This window comes from Triturus cristatus, chromosome 4_1 (assembly GCF_964204655.1).
Source record: "Triturus cristatus chromosome 4_1, aTriCri1.1, whole genome shotgun sequence".
Taxonomy (NCBI): Eukaryota; Metazoa; Chordata; class Amphibia; order Caudata; family Salamandridae; genus Triturus; species Triturus cristatus.
This window is the reverse complement of record NC_140585.1, coordinates 739,017,769-739,031,814: the sequence shown is the minus strand read 5'-3', so window position 1 is coordinate 739,031,814 and position 14,046 is coordinate 739,017,769. Positions and strand designations below refer to the sequence as shown.

The 14,046-nt window shown below is 50.0% G+C and overlaps 1 protein-coding gene across 1 annotated transcript in view; it reads left to right on the top strand.

The window, feature by feature from the left end:
• The window catches only part of C4_1H12orf42 (chromosome 4_1 C12orf42 homolog), a 462,326-nt gene that overhangs the window by 241,892 nt on the left and 206,388 nt on the right, over window positions 1–14,046 (top strand). The window lies entirely within an intron of this gene.

Sequence of the window (14,046 nt, the reverse complement as noted above, 5' to 3'; positions counted from 1 at the left end):
GCTGTTTTTCATCCATTTTGCGACGGCTTCCATGCCTTCTCGAAAGTTGTGCCTGTCAGTGTTGGGTTTGTTGGATAGGGAGAGGATGAGTTGGGTGTCGTCTGCGTATGACACTATGTTGAGTCCGTAGGTTCTGACGATGGGGGCGTGTGGGGCCATGTAGACGTTGAAGAGCGTAGGGCTGGAGGAGGACCACTGAGGGACTCCGCAGGTGGTTGGTGTAGGGTCCGAGAGGAAAGGGGGGAGTCTGACCCGCTGCGTTCTGCCAGAGAGGAATGAGCTGACCCAGTCGAGGGCCTTGTTCTGGATCCCTGCGTTGTGAAGTCTGCGTATTAGGCTGCAGTGAGAGACTGTGTCGAATGCCGCTGAGAGGTCAAGGAGGATGAGGGCTACTGTTTCTCCTTTGTCCAGTAGGGTGCGGATGTCGTCTGTTGCGGCGAGGTGGGCGGTTTCTGTGCTGTGGTTTTTCCTGAAGCCAGATTGGGAGTCGAGGATGTTGTGCTCATCGATGAATGTGGCGAGTTGGCTGTTGATGGCTTTCTCGATAACTTTCGCAGGGAATGGGAGCAGGGAGATAGGTCTGTAGTTTTTGAGGTCGGTGGGGTCCGCCGAGGGTTTCTTCAGGAGGGGGTTGACTTTGGTGTGTTTCCAGTCATTGGGGAATGTGACGGTCGCCAGGGAGTGGTTGATGGTGTGGCAGAGCATGGGTGCGATGGTGTCGGCGGCTCTGTTGAAGATGTGGTGGGGGCAGGGGTCCGTGGGGGCCACTGAATGGATTGCCTTCATCGTCTTCAGTGTGTCTTCAGTGGTGAGGGCTGTCCAGCTGTCAATCGTTGGCTTCAGGGAGTCGGGATGGTTGGTGGGGGTTCTGTGTGTTGCTTGTCTTCGTTGAAGTTGTCGTAGATGCTCTTGACTTTGTGGTGAAAGAAGGTGCTGAGTTTGTCGCAGAGGTCTTGTGATGGAGGGATGTCAGTCAACTCGCTGGTGGGTTGGGCGAACTCCTTGATGATGTTGAAGAGTTCTTTGCTGTTGTGTGCATGTGTGGAGATTTTGTCTTCAGTTGCTTTTTTCCTCGTTATTCTGATGAGTTGGTGGTGGGCGTTGTTAGCGGCTCTGAAGTTGTGAGATTCTGTGGATTTGATGTTCCTCCAGGTCTTTTCGAGGCGGCAGCAGGTGCATCTGGACTCTCGAAGTTTGGTGGATGAGCCATCTGGCTTTCTTGACGTGGGTGTTGTTGTTTTTTTTTTAGGGGGACTATGGTGTTGGCGCTGTTGGAGATCCACCTGTGTAGGGTTCGGACTGCTGTGTTGGGATCGTCGTTTTCCGCGATGGTTGGGGTGGAGTTGTTGAGTGAGGCGGTGAGTTGGTCGTCGGTGATTCTGGTCCAGTTTCTTCGTGGGAGCAGGTGCTGGTGTCTGTGGATGGTGTGTGTTCTGAAGGTGAAGTGGACGCATCGGTTGTCAGTCCATGGGAGTTCGGTGGTGTGGCTGAAGGTGATGGAGTTTCCTGTTGTGAAGAGAGGGTTGAGGGTGTGTCCTGCTGAGTGCATGGGTTCGGTCATGATTTGGCAGAGTCAAATGTTGTGGAGGTTGTCCAGGAGGGACGTGGTGTTGGGGTCCAGTTGGTTGTCGATATGGAAGTTGAGGTCTCCCAGCAGGGTGTAGTTGGTGGATGCGATGGCATGCGGGGAGATGATGTCCGTGATGGAGTTGGTGAATGGTCCGTGGGGTCCGAGGGGCCGGTTGATGAGTGTTCCCCGGAGGTTGGTGGTTGGGCTGGTCTGTATCTTGAAGTGTAGATGTTCCATCATGTCTGTGGGCTCGTCGGGGAGTGTGCTCAGGCAGAGGGTGGATTTGTGGACGATGGCAATTCCTCCTCCCGGGCGGGTGGGGCGGTCCTTTCTGGAGATCTTGTATCCTTGGGGAATGGCGATGGCGATATCCAGTCCCAAGGTGGTGTTGGTCCAGGTTTCGGTGAAGAACGCTACATCCGGGGTGGTGCTTTCGAGGAGGTCCCAGATTTCGGTGGCGTGTTTGTGGAGGGATCGGAAGTTGAGGAGGTTGCATTGCACGGTCTTTGTTTCTGGTGTGTTCTTACGGTCGGGTTGTGCTGGGTTCGTGTTCCTGGTGGTGCTGTAGGTTTGTCGGCAGCGGTGACAGCTGAAGGATCCATTGGTGTTGGCTGGCAAAGCTAGCTTGCAGTTGTTGTTGCAACCTGGGTAGAGTTCAAGGAGTGCTGCTGGGTCGTATCATTGGCGGGGCGGAGGTCCAGGGTTCCTGGCGCTGGTCACGGTCGGGTCGTGGACGGGCGCAGAAGGGCATGCCTTTGGCACAGCCGTACAGCGGCCGCCATCAAGTAGGGGTCGGGGAGGGCTGGACAGCTGGAAGGTGGGAACGGGGAGGGGGATTGGTTGCGCTGGTCATACTGGGGGGAGGGGCCATGGGGGCAGCAGCGGTGGGGGAAAACGGGCAGGAAAGGAGGAGAGTGGGAGAAAGGTGAAAAAGAGAAGACAAGCAGAGCACAGGAGAGTGCAGAAAACAGAAAAGAAGCAGGAATATAGAGTAGGCAAAGATCGTGAAAAACGAGTGAAAAACGAGTAAAACGAGTGGAAAAACGGAGCGGAAAGTGGGAGAAAGGTGAAAAAGAGAAGATAGGCAGGGCACAGGAAAGTGCAGAAAATAGAAGAGAAGCAGGAATATAGATTTGGCAAAGATGGTGAAAAACAAGTGAAAAACGAGTAAAACAAGTGGAAAACAGAGTGGAAAGTGGGAGACAGGGGTCCCCAGGACCACCAGAGATGAGGCGTAGCTGAACCTGCGTGTGGAGGAGGGCCTCGAACACTCACACTGGAGAGTGCAGGAGCTGGGGGAGGCCTCACTCAATGGTGGAGCTGCGAGGGTGGGAGAGCAATTTCACTGACAAGAGTCAGTGGTCTTGCTCCTTTCACATTTAGTGAGAGAAACTTAGTCTGTGTTGTGACTCTTCGTGTGAAACATAGCAATGAGCAGAAGACCCATCATCACTTGACCCCGAAGGACCCCTCTGTCTGCAAGCATAGGGGTAGGGCGAGGGACGTCACACGTTTGGTCCCGATCGCTCAGCGGCTCACAATGAGAGTGCCCTCCCTTGTCAAAAGCAGTAGTAGAAAGAGGGTTAAAGCAACCAGCAAGCCCCCGAGCCCCGGGATCAGAGTAAAGAGAGCGGAAAAGGAAGGGGGTGGAACAATCAAAACAACTACGAAAAGGCCAACAGGGCCATAGATAGCCATTCAAGTCCTGGAATGATCCATTGGTGATACCTTGCTCCATTCTGGGGAAGTCACTCCCCTTGGGGACTTGTTGAATGTGGGGGCGAGCAGAGAAGATCTTCTTTTTATGTTCTGGCCTTCGAACCCCGTAGCTGGCTACCAACACCTGTGGCGAAGTGATCTCTCCTGGACCCGGGAGAGCGTTAAGTCAGTTCCAGGTGTGAAAGCTGCAAGTATGGTGGATGCCTGCTCCAGCCAATTCTGACATCGTGCCCTGCACATCTCCTGACAGCATGCGTTAGTAAGGGGGCCTCTAAAGCAGGCGTCCGGGGTGAGCCGAGACACGCCTATTAATTGTGTCAGTAATCAAGGTGTGCATGGGAAGGACGCCACTGAGGCCGAAAGAAAGCACGAGGGAGATTGAACATCATCCATGGAGAATAGGTGCTGTTTGATGTCTTGATTGGCTTGGAGAGTTTACTTTCCCTTGGTCTAGCGCCTGTGTCTTGGGCGTGGGACAGTCATCCACTCCGGGCATATGGGGTCTGCGAGCCATGCATGTCTCTGCTCTGGGTTGGTGGGGCGAGATTCCGTCTTGATATGGAGCAGTTGTTGAGCCTCCTGCAATGAATACATTGATCTTCATTTACATTCCCATATGAAGAGCAGGGCAAAGGGATGGCCCCATTGGTACTTGATGTTAAGCTCTCTCAGCTTATCAGTAGTTGATTTAAATTCCCTGTGACACCGGAGTGTCACCACAGAGAGGTCTAGGAAAATCTGGATGTGGTGGCCATTGTAGGTGAGCTCCGCCTTGTCTCTGGCTGCACGTAGAATTGCCTCTTTCTCTGTAAAGAAGTGCACCCGAGTGAGTATGTCTGTCACAAAGTCCAGGCCCCCCCAGGGGGCTCCATCCAGGGCAGGTGGAGAAGCATCATCATCACCTCTAACAGCTTGGAGCAGATCCGCCGTGTACGTCATGATGTCTGATCCCTTTTCACCCCCGGGGATCGCCCTAATGCTGTGGTTGTTCCTCCTGCTCCTATTTTCTAAGTTCTCCTGTTTCATTTGAAATTCTATATGTTGCTCCTCCAGCATGTTCATCCTGCACCATAGTTCCTCTTTGTCCTCCATCCTAGAATTCAGAGTGCGTTCGAGGTGAATAACCCTGCCACCGATTTCCCCAACATCTTGCCTAAGATCATGGAGGCAGGCTTTGAACTCTGACTTGAGGGAGTCAATCTCCGCTTTTATTTCCTATAGAAAATTGGTCATGAAGGCTGGCGTGAGAGGATTCGGAGCTGGTTCTCCAGAAGAGGCTGGGACTGTGACATCCCTGGAGGGTGCGACAGGTGTCTCCTTTCCAGCTTTAGTATGGGGCATGTTCTCCCAGGACCTGCACTCCACGGGGACCCCGTCGAAGAACGACCACCTCCAGGGCGGGCACCACCATTCCACAGTCAAGAGTGTATGGTCTATAGGTCCAGGGTCTCCAGAAGGTCAAAAGAGGAGGGGAAGGTGTGAACACCGCACATCCAATGTTGCACCCCTTTAGGGCAAAGTCTCTTGGGGCACAAAGCAGCAGTCCAGCAGTGAGTCTCTACGTCACCTCTGAGTTTAAAGCAGGGGAAGAGTTGAGTAAAGCGACCCACTGAGAGGCCCGAAACCAAGTCCGGACACAGGTTCACTTGCCCAGCGTACCTCAGGAATGAAGCCAGACCACTAGGACCCCCAGCCCAACAGAAGGAGAGAGCCAAGGAGGGGCCCCAGACCAAACCCTCCGGCCCATGCATGGGAAATCCAAATTAGCGAGTCTCTCCCCCTTGGCCCAAGGGTCAGGCAGCAATCCGCCACCACTGGCTGGGGGATTCCGCAGCGAGTCGGGCAGGAGGCCATCGGCCAAGCAGCAGGAGCGTGTGCACAGAAAGGGCCCAGATAGTCCCCCGGGCTGCAGTAAGCCCCCAGATCATTTTTATTTGCCACAAGTTATTATGTACTGGAATAGACTACTTGGGCATAATTCTCTCAGATCATCCCCAATAGATCTCATCATACACCCAGGATCATTGATGACCTCGAATTCCCACGTGGCAGATGAGACTGGAGGTGTTAAAAGAGGAAGCATTCACCACAAAAAAAAGATTGCATTGGCTGGCTACTTTGACAATGAATTCGAAACAATGAATGCAGTGGTTAAGGGGAGTTGCCATCTATCACACAGTTGGAGTGGTATGCCTGCTGCAGAGAGAAATCATAGATTTAAAGGAAGATAAATGAACTAGAGCAGTATGGAGTTGCGATCTCCCATGAGATTCCCAAGCAGATGTTGTTAGAAATGGGGTTTCTGGTTGGCTAGGGTATGCACCTAAGCGAGGCAGAACCCACCACTCTAGTCAGGGCAAGGGAGTTACACACCCAAGATAACCCCTGCTCACTCCCTAGGTAGCTTGGCTGAGCTTTCAGGCTTATCCCAGAGGCAATGTGTAAAGCATTTGCGCAACACACTCACACAGCAGTGACACACTAGGCACACCACAAAAGAGGCTACACACAAGGATATATAAAAAAACTATCCTTTGTATTATTCATAAAACACATTAGACCATAATTACATGTATTAGCATGCCACTAGGCACTTGTCATGACTTCACAGGGATTACATAAATCATTGGCCAATCGGGCCACGGTCGCAAACATCACAGTTGTCCCCACCCAGTAACTACGGGTATGATTCCCTTTAGCACAAAGCATTAGGTGTAGACGTCACCAGCAGTGCACCATAGGAAAACACTTGTGGAGTACACACATTATAAATGCATCATGCCCACCTTAGGCATACCACCATTACTGCAAATCACCATTATTCTACATATAAGGTGCAATCCAGGCAAGGGGGATATCCAACTAAGAGCAGCACTAGCGCTCCTGCTACCTGGACTGAGGCAACCGTCTTTCCCTGTGTAGGCTCTTGGGCCACCTGCCACAGGAAATGCGGTAATGTTGAACTCAGAGCCCCGACTGGGCTCGCCCCGTAATGCCCCTTCCAAAAGTGAGGGCTCTCAGGGTATGTGCCCCTCTAGCAGTTGCCCATGATCCTGCTGTGAAGCTGCTGACACTAGCCTTGTGTGCCCATGGCATGAGCAAAACGGCTCAAGGCTAACCAGTCGCGCTATCGGGGCAATCCCCTCTCAGGAGACCTTCCCTGTTCCCCAAGCCTCCACTGACCTGGCGGCTCGACGGGTGTCTTACGGCCTCCTCTTGAGAGAGTCTGCCTTTGTTGTTGCTGGCTCTCCACTCTTATGCCCACAAAGAGCCTCCGTTGGGCCAGGGCCTCCTGCCCTGACTTTTTGGTCCACGGCTGGACGCAACCACATGGTGCAGCTGCCAGGCGTTGGGGAGTAAGGCAACCAGAAGAACATGGGACGGAGTCTCTATCGGCTCCTTCTGTGCCGCAGGGCCTCCCTCGCTGGGGAGGCAGGGCTGGCCTCTCTCCAGGGAGCGAAGTCTCTGTCAGATATGCTCTTCTCTGCTTGGCCTTCTCCAGTAGTTGGCCCCTCCCGCAACCAGGCTCAGCCACATGGTTTGTCGCCTCTGCCTGGCTTCCAGCGGCTTCTCCTCATGGAGCGAATGCACCCTGCGCCCACTGCATTGGTGCCAGTGTGAGCTCATGTCTCGGGTCACAAATTGCAAGTAACCAGCACAGCACTTCAGACCACAGAACCTCTGAAGCACTTCACACACACAGAGCGGGGAGCAGAAATGCATCCCTATGAGAGGGCAGCCACACAGCAGTGAGAAACCAAAATAGGCTGTTTGTCACTACCAGGACATGCCACACAGTTAAGGCACATATCCTTCCTTTTACCTACACAGCACCCTGTCCATAGGGCTGGCTAGGGCCTATCTTAGGGGTGACTTATATGTAGTAAAAGGGGAGTTGCAGATGTGGCAACCACTTTACATGCCATGTCACGGCGGCAGTAATCTGCATCTGCAGGCCCTACAGTGGCAGAGGCCTGAGACAGGTTTGAAAGGCTACTGTGGTGGGTGGCGAAAGCAGCGCTGCAAGCCCACCAGTAGAATTTAATTTACAGACCCTGGATAGAGCGCATGCCCTTTAGCACTGATCAGCAGGGATAAAGTGGGCAGAGTCATAAAACCACCAACAACAGGTCATAAAAAATACAAGAGGAAGGCAAAAACTTCTGGGATGACCCTGCAAAAAGGGCCAAGTCCAACACATCCCCCTTCTAACCTAAAGCCAGGGTAGACTAATCAATACCTTGATGGGCTTCCCTGCTTGGGGCGATAGAACTTGGACCCTGGCCTGCAACCGCAGGGGCACCTTCCAGTTCTACGCCAATCTGAACCCATGTGGATCCCTCTGTCTCTGCTCTCAGGACCAACTACGCTAACCCATTGAGACTCCTTAGCTGTCCACAGCCAGAACCAGGTCCCAGGCTGTCCATGTGTCTCTGGTCCTTGCCATCTCACAGAGTGGGAGGCGATAGCCCCAGGTGCATAGTATCCTTGCTCCACTCTACCTCTTAACAGTGCAGGAGGTCTACTCTGCCACTGTTCCCTCAACCCAGGGTCGGCACCTTCAGGCTGATCAGGGGTCCTCCCCCTACCCCTCCTTCTGGGGTTCCATACCCCCCTTCTAGGAGAGGTACCCTCCGAACCTAAAACTGTCAGGGCGCTGGTATCAGCCCTCCCACACAATTCTCCCACTAGTTCACAATTTCTACCCTGCAACTGGTCTCCCATCCCAGGGACCAAACCCTCAGGCTGAACCAGGACCAGAGGCGAGAACTCTCTCCCCCTGCACCCCATTCCAGAGTTCTGCACCCTCCCACCTGCAGTGGTAACCCCAGAAGACAAAATGGTAGGAAGACTGCTAGCAGCTGTCCTTCCCTCCACGTCAGACATTACATCCTGAACCTGGCCTCCCAACCCAGGGACTACACCCTGAGGCTGATCATTTGCCTGGGGAGCCAGGACTTCCTAAGGAGCACACCTGCCCCCCAAGGGTAACACATACCTCATGTGTTGCGTGACAGTCTGCCTGGTGCTGATCTCCCGACCCCTGCCCATCTGACAGTGCGCAAAGTCCCCCCAAACCAGGAGCGGTGTCACCAGGGACATTCCTGGGGAGCTCTACCCTCAGACCTGGCCCTTGACCCACTGGTTCTTCCACTGGGGACTGCCTCCCCCTCTCACCCCTCCTTCTGGGCTTCTGCACCCTCCACTCAGGATTGGTGCCGCCAGACACTAGAACTGGTGGAACACTGCTTACAGATGCCCCTCCAAGTTCTCCTGACAGTAGGATATCCCTCCCCAGTGGCTGACCTTCCAGTACAGACTAGGCTCCCCTCCTGGCGTTCACTCATGGAACGAACCAGGTTCTGGGACTGGGCTTTGGGCACCTTGGGGCACATCCCATTCCCACTCCTTCTCTTCTGAGACAGAATGTGGGTCCTTACACCCCTCTTACTACACTGGGACCTATCTGGGCTATCACAAACCTCTCCCACCACCAACGGTTGGGAAATACCTGAGCCATACCCTTTGGGATCACTCCCAAATGCCTTTCCAGACCCTCTGTTACTCATCCAGAGGTCTGCCTCCTGTGCAATTACTCTAGGATCAGAGACCTCACACCCCAACAGGTGTTGGTGTAGCCCTGGAAAACAACAATGGAACATGTGCTCTCTGACAATCAGATTGAACAGCCCTTCAAAATTGTTTGCTGTGATACTCGTCACCCAACCTTCCAGTGCATCACAACATTCTTCCACAAACTCCCCCCAAGACTGATGAGACAGTTTCCTACTGCCCCTGAACCTCAACCTATACCCTTCTGGTGTGACATCCTCCTCCTGGGAACTAGGTCCCACGATCTGGGATCTGGGAGTGGAAGTTTCCACACTGGACACAACATTGCTGCCACCACTGGCCTATACCCTCACTGATGAATGCAGAACACTGAAACTACGCTCAGGGGACAACCTATCCTCAAGAACTAGTTTCTCTCTGGTGAAGGCCCTCTCTGCCATCCTCTCCTGAACTAAGGCTCTCTCCACATCAGCCTTTCTCTCCTCCACAACCAGCTGCACTAACTCCTTGACATGCTCCAATCTGAGCCTTTCCAACACCAGCTGGTGCTCCCTTTCGTTCCTCCTGTCCGCCAACTCCTCTGTGGACAGAGAAAGGGAGAGGACATTACTCCTGGCACTAGACCCAGCACAGGACTCCCTCTCTACGGGGTCCTCACTATGTACTGGCATCCCTGACCAGTCATTTCCTCCCTCCTCCTCAGACTCTCCGTTGTCTCCCTCAGAACCACCACCCTCCTGGTATGCGGACTGGGAACATTTCCACTCCGAGTACTCATGTTTCCATTCATCCTCTTGCCTCTTGAACAAGACTTTCTGAAGGCCAAGCTGTGTGTCTTCTGCAGTCACTACTATTTTCCTCTCCCTGTAGAACACCTCTAACTCCTACAGATTGTATTTTAACAGATTGCCTAGGATAAAGGAAGATTCCATTTTGGCAAGGCACTAAATACACAAGTGCAAAAGAAGAGACCTAGGCATTGGAACTAAAGCAGGAGTACACAATAAAAATGACTTAATGAGAGAAAATCAGGAGAAAACTAAAACACTTGATTGTCTAAATGCATAGTTTGTAGTGCAACCATGTGTCACTGTGATACTGCGCAAACACAAGACCTATCCTCACCGTTGACGAACAATGTTAGAAATGGGGTTTCTAGTTGGCTATGGTTTGCACCTAAGCCAGGCAGAACCCACCACTCTAGTCAGGGCAAGAGAGTTACACGCCCAAGATAACCCCTGTTCACCCCATTGGTAGCTAGGCAGAGCAGTCATGCTTATCCCAGAGGCAATGTGTAAAGCGTTTATGCAGCACACTCACACAGCGGTGACACACTAGGCACACCAAAAAAGAGGCTACACTCAAGGCCATATCAACAATATATCCTTTGTATTAATCATAAAACACATTAGACCATAATCACATATATTACGGTGCCACTAGGCACTTGTCATGACTTCACAGGGATTACATAAATCTCTTGGCCAATTGGGCCACGGTCATGAACATCACAGTTGTCTCCACCCAACAATAGGTTAGGAGAAAGGCAAAGCGTTCTAGGATGGCCTCGCAAAAAGGGCCAAGTCCAACAGATGTGTTAATCAAAACTTAGTTTATTTCACAGAAGAAACTCCTGCCACAGTCTATGAGAAACCTCACAGATAACTGGCATTCACTGTTTCAACTACCACTGTTAACATTATACTTAGAACCCTTTAGGGAAAGAGAGTTTGTCATGAAAACTAAATCATCCAAGAGAGACGCACAACAAATTTGAGGCATAACTTGAATAAATATATACACATTACCACACATACACAAGCCAGCTGCTGAGAGAAATGATAGAAAGGTAAAGGAAGATAAAAGAACTTAAGCAGCACACACCCGCAAATGTTGGGAAACATTGAGCATTGTTCTCTTGAGGGAACTTTGCACTAGATTAGATAAACATCCCTATAGATGGTATAGCCAAACACCCCACAGAAAAGGTTATGAATCTGGAAAGATCTTTTCATAGCTTTTGGAAACAGAGACAAATAGAGATAATATACTATCGGCAACAGAAGACAATAAACAGATGCAAAGAACACAAGAGGCTGTAAATGATGTATTTTGGAAATGACTCCAAAGAGTATACAAACAGCTAGAGACCCTAAGCCATGAACAAGCTGAAATATATATAAGTGCAGCCAAGTTCCCAAGATCCTCACCCTATATCAGGGAAGAAATGGAATTGCTGCTTACCAAGGAGGAAGAAAGGAGGCTTTTAATGAAATGTTGGGTGGCAAGTCTCCAAGTATACATGGACTGCTCCTGAGATTTATAGATTGGTTCCCATCCTTCTTATGGGTAAGCTACCGTAGGTCAGCGGGATATTCATCAAGTTGGCTGTATACAAAACATGATGGGATGGCCTTAATAGTGGTGTTTCCACAATCTGGGTTGGATCTCTAAGATGTGCGGTCTAACTTTTATCAATGAGTAACACAGATGGTAAAATCCTTAGTGAAGTCATAGTTTGAAGAATACTGCTGACCAATCCGGCTTCTTACCATGCAGGTGGATAACTTTAACATCTAGTCCAATCTTTACACCCCCAAGATCACTTCCACCCTTTTTCCCAGACCAGACAGTACAGCGGATTGAGTTGTTCTATCTAATTTCTTTAGCTGAATTAGAAAACATAATCCAAAAAATCAAATACGGATCGCCTCTTGATTCCTGCCCCACCTTTATGGTCGCCAAGGTGGCCCCTGCCATTAATCCTCAAATCAATACCATTTTAACTTGTCCTTAGAATGTGGTAAGGTGTCTCTTAGTTGGAAAAATGCACTGGTGATTCCTCTTTTAAAAAATGTAAATGCAGAGCCAAACACTTTGAGCAATTCCAGGCCCATCTCTCTCCTTCCACATCTTGGTAAGATGTTAGAATCCCTGGAGAAGCATCAGATCACCAGTTATGTGGCACAGAACTAGAGTCTACATCCCACCCAGTCGGGCTTTGGTGCTGGCTTGAGCATGGAATAAGCCCTGCTCGGAGTCACTGAATACATCAGAGGCAACCTTGACTCAGGGCAAAAAGCGGCGGTCATCTTATTAGATCTCTCCACCACCTTCAATGCTGGGTCACACAAGATCCTTTTACAAAGGTTGGAGCAGGTGAGAATCTTGGGCCGCACTCTGAAATAGCTCTGCTCCTATCTAGCTGACATTCCTCTCTCCCTTCACCTCCCAGTATAAAGCCATGAGCTGTGGTGTTCCTCGGGGATCATCATTACGCCCCCCCCCATTTAAAAATATGTTTTGCCCCATTATCTTTATTAGTGAAAAGTTGGGGATGAACATCGTCTCATATGCTGACAATACACAACTAATGCTAGACTTTCATCAGCTCAGGGAAACTGTAATTGGGAATTTCCAAGGCTGTCTTTCATCCGTTGCTCAATGGATGCACAACAGCTGTCTACAGTTAAATTCTGACAAATCTGAAATTTTGATGTTTAGCTCTTCCTCCCCTCTTGACGCACTGCGACTCTGACATTCTGACTTAGAGCCTGCTCCCACTCCTTCCACAGTGGTCAGGAATCTGGGGGTTTTGATGGACATGGCACTTTCCTTCAAACCCCACGTTAAGTCTACTGTAGCTTCTTGCTTTGGTTTGCTAAAATCCTTAAGAAAACTTCTAAAGTATCTTCATTTAGATACTTGCAAGAGGATTGTACATGTGCTAATCACCTACTGGTTGTATTATGCCAGCGTACGGTACCTAGGTGCCCCCCAGAATCTGGTGTCTTAACTGCAGTTTGTACAAAATGCCTCAGCCAGGCTTATTCTAAATATCCCCAAATGTCATTTGATCAGACAAGGGCTAAAAAAACTACACTGGTTAGCAATCAAATCTAGGATCAAATTCAAAACTCTTATGATCACACACAGAGCACTCCACCAGAAGCGTCCCAGCTACACCAACGACAAGCTTAAAGATGATTCTACTGTAGGGGGACTCTGCTTTTGTAATCACAACTTATTAAGCATTCCTCCATTAAACAAAGCCAGATCTGGGAGCAGGTCTTTTTCTTTTCTGGTTCCCAGTTTCTGGTATGCTCACCAACCCTTCCTTTGATTCATTTCTATTGAAAGCCTGATCAAGGCTCAGCTGAATACAGTGCTCTTTGGTGAGCTGTCATTTCATTCCTACCTGACCTACGCAAGCACCAGGATGCTTCTTTTAAAGAAGCAGTTGCGCTCTACAAATATCTCTTGATCATTCATTCATTCAATGGCATCAAGGTCGGAGACATGACACGTGTGGTGTCACTTTAAGCAGGTGATAAACTCATCTTTTTGTGAAACCCCGGAAAGTGCAGTGCTGTATTTTCTTAAAATACTGGCGGACATCGGAAAGTTGCCAGGGCTACAGACCAATTGAACCAATGCTTAGAGCCTATGGGAGCGATGGCTACTCAAGCGGAGAAGCACCTGAAATACTTGGGGATACATGAAACATGTTTACAGGAAGATGACATGAATTAAATGTTTCCAGATTCCTCCACGGGTTAGTTCGATCACTCCTCTTTTGGATGCAAATTCCACTGTCCTTAATGGTGTGTGTGGCACTCACAGAAATGGTCCCACTCCCCAGATGTTTACATGCATTCCAAGGGGTGTTGTGCTTGTTATCCAGATCAACATATCGGAGACTAGGTTTATGCTAAACACCCTGATGTAGGGCAGATCTGCCCCAGGTTTAAGTTAATAGGAGTAGGGAATCTTAGCCCCCTTAGACTTCTAGTGCTACTACCTAGAATACCCACTGCAACATTCATCCATGCGGCTAGATGGGATATGTAATTGAGAGCAGTTAGTGCAAACAGGATTTTACTCAGAAACCAAATTGTATTACCCATTCGGGCACAAAGATGGGTAGTCCAAGGGGCTCATCAGTTGACATCATTGATGTCATTAATATAGAACCAAGGAATGAAGAACATTTTGAAGAGGATCTCTTTGATGAGAGTAACTGCAACCTAGAGATATCCACATTTCCATAAACGAAGACATGAAGCAGACGCCGCTGGATGTATAGAAGGAAAATTTCGAGTGCTGGGAGACCTATACGAGAGTGATACATTTAAAACCTATGAAAAAGGTAAATGTATATTTGCAATTGGGATTGGATAATT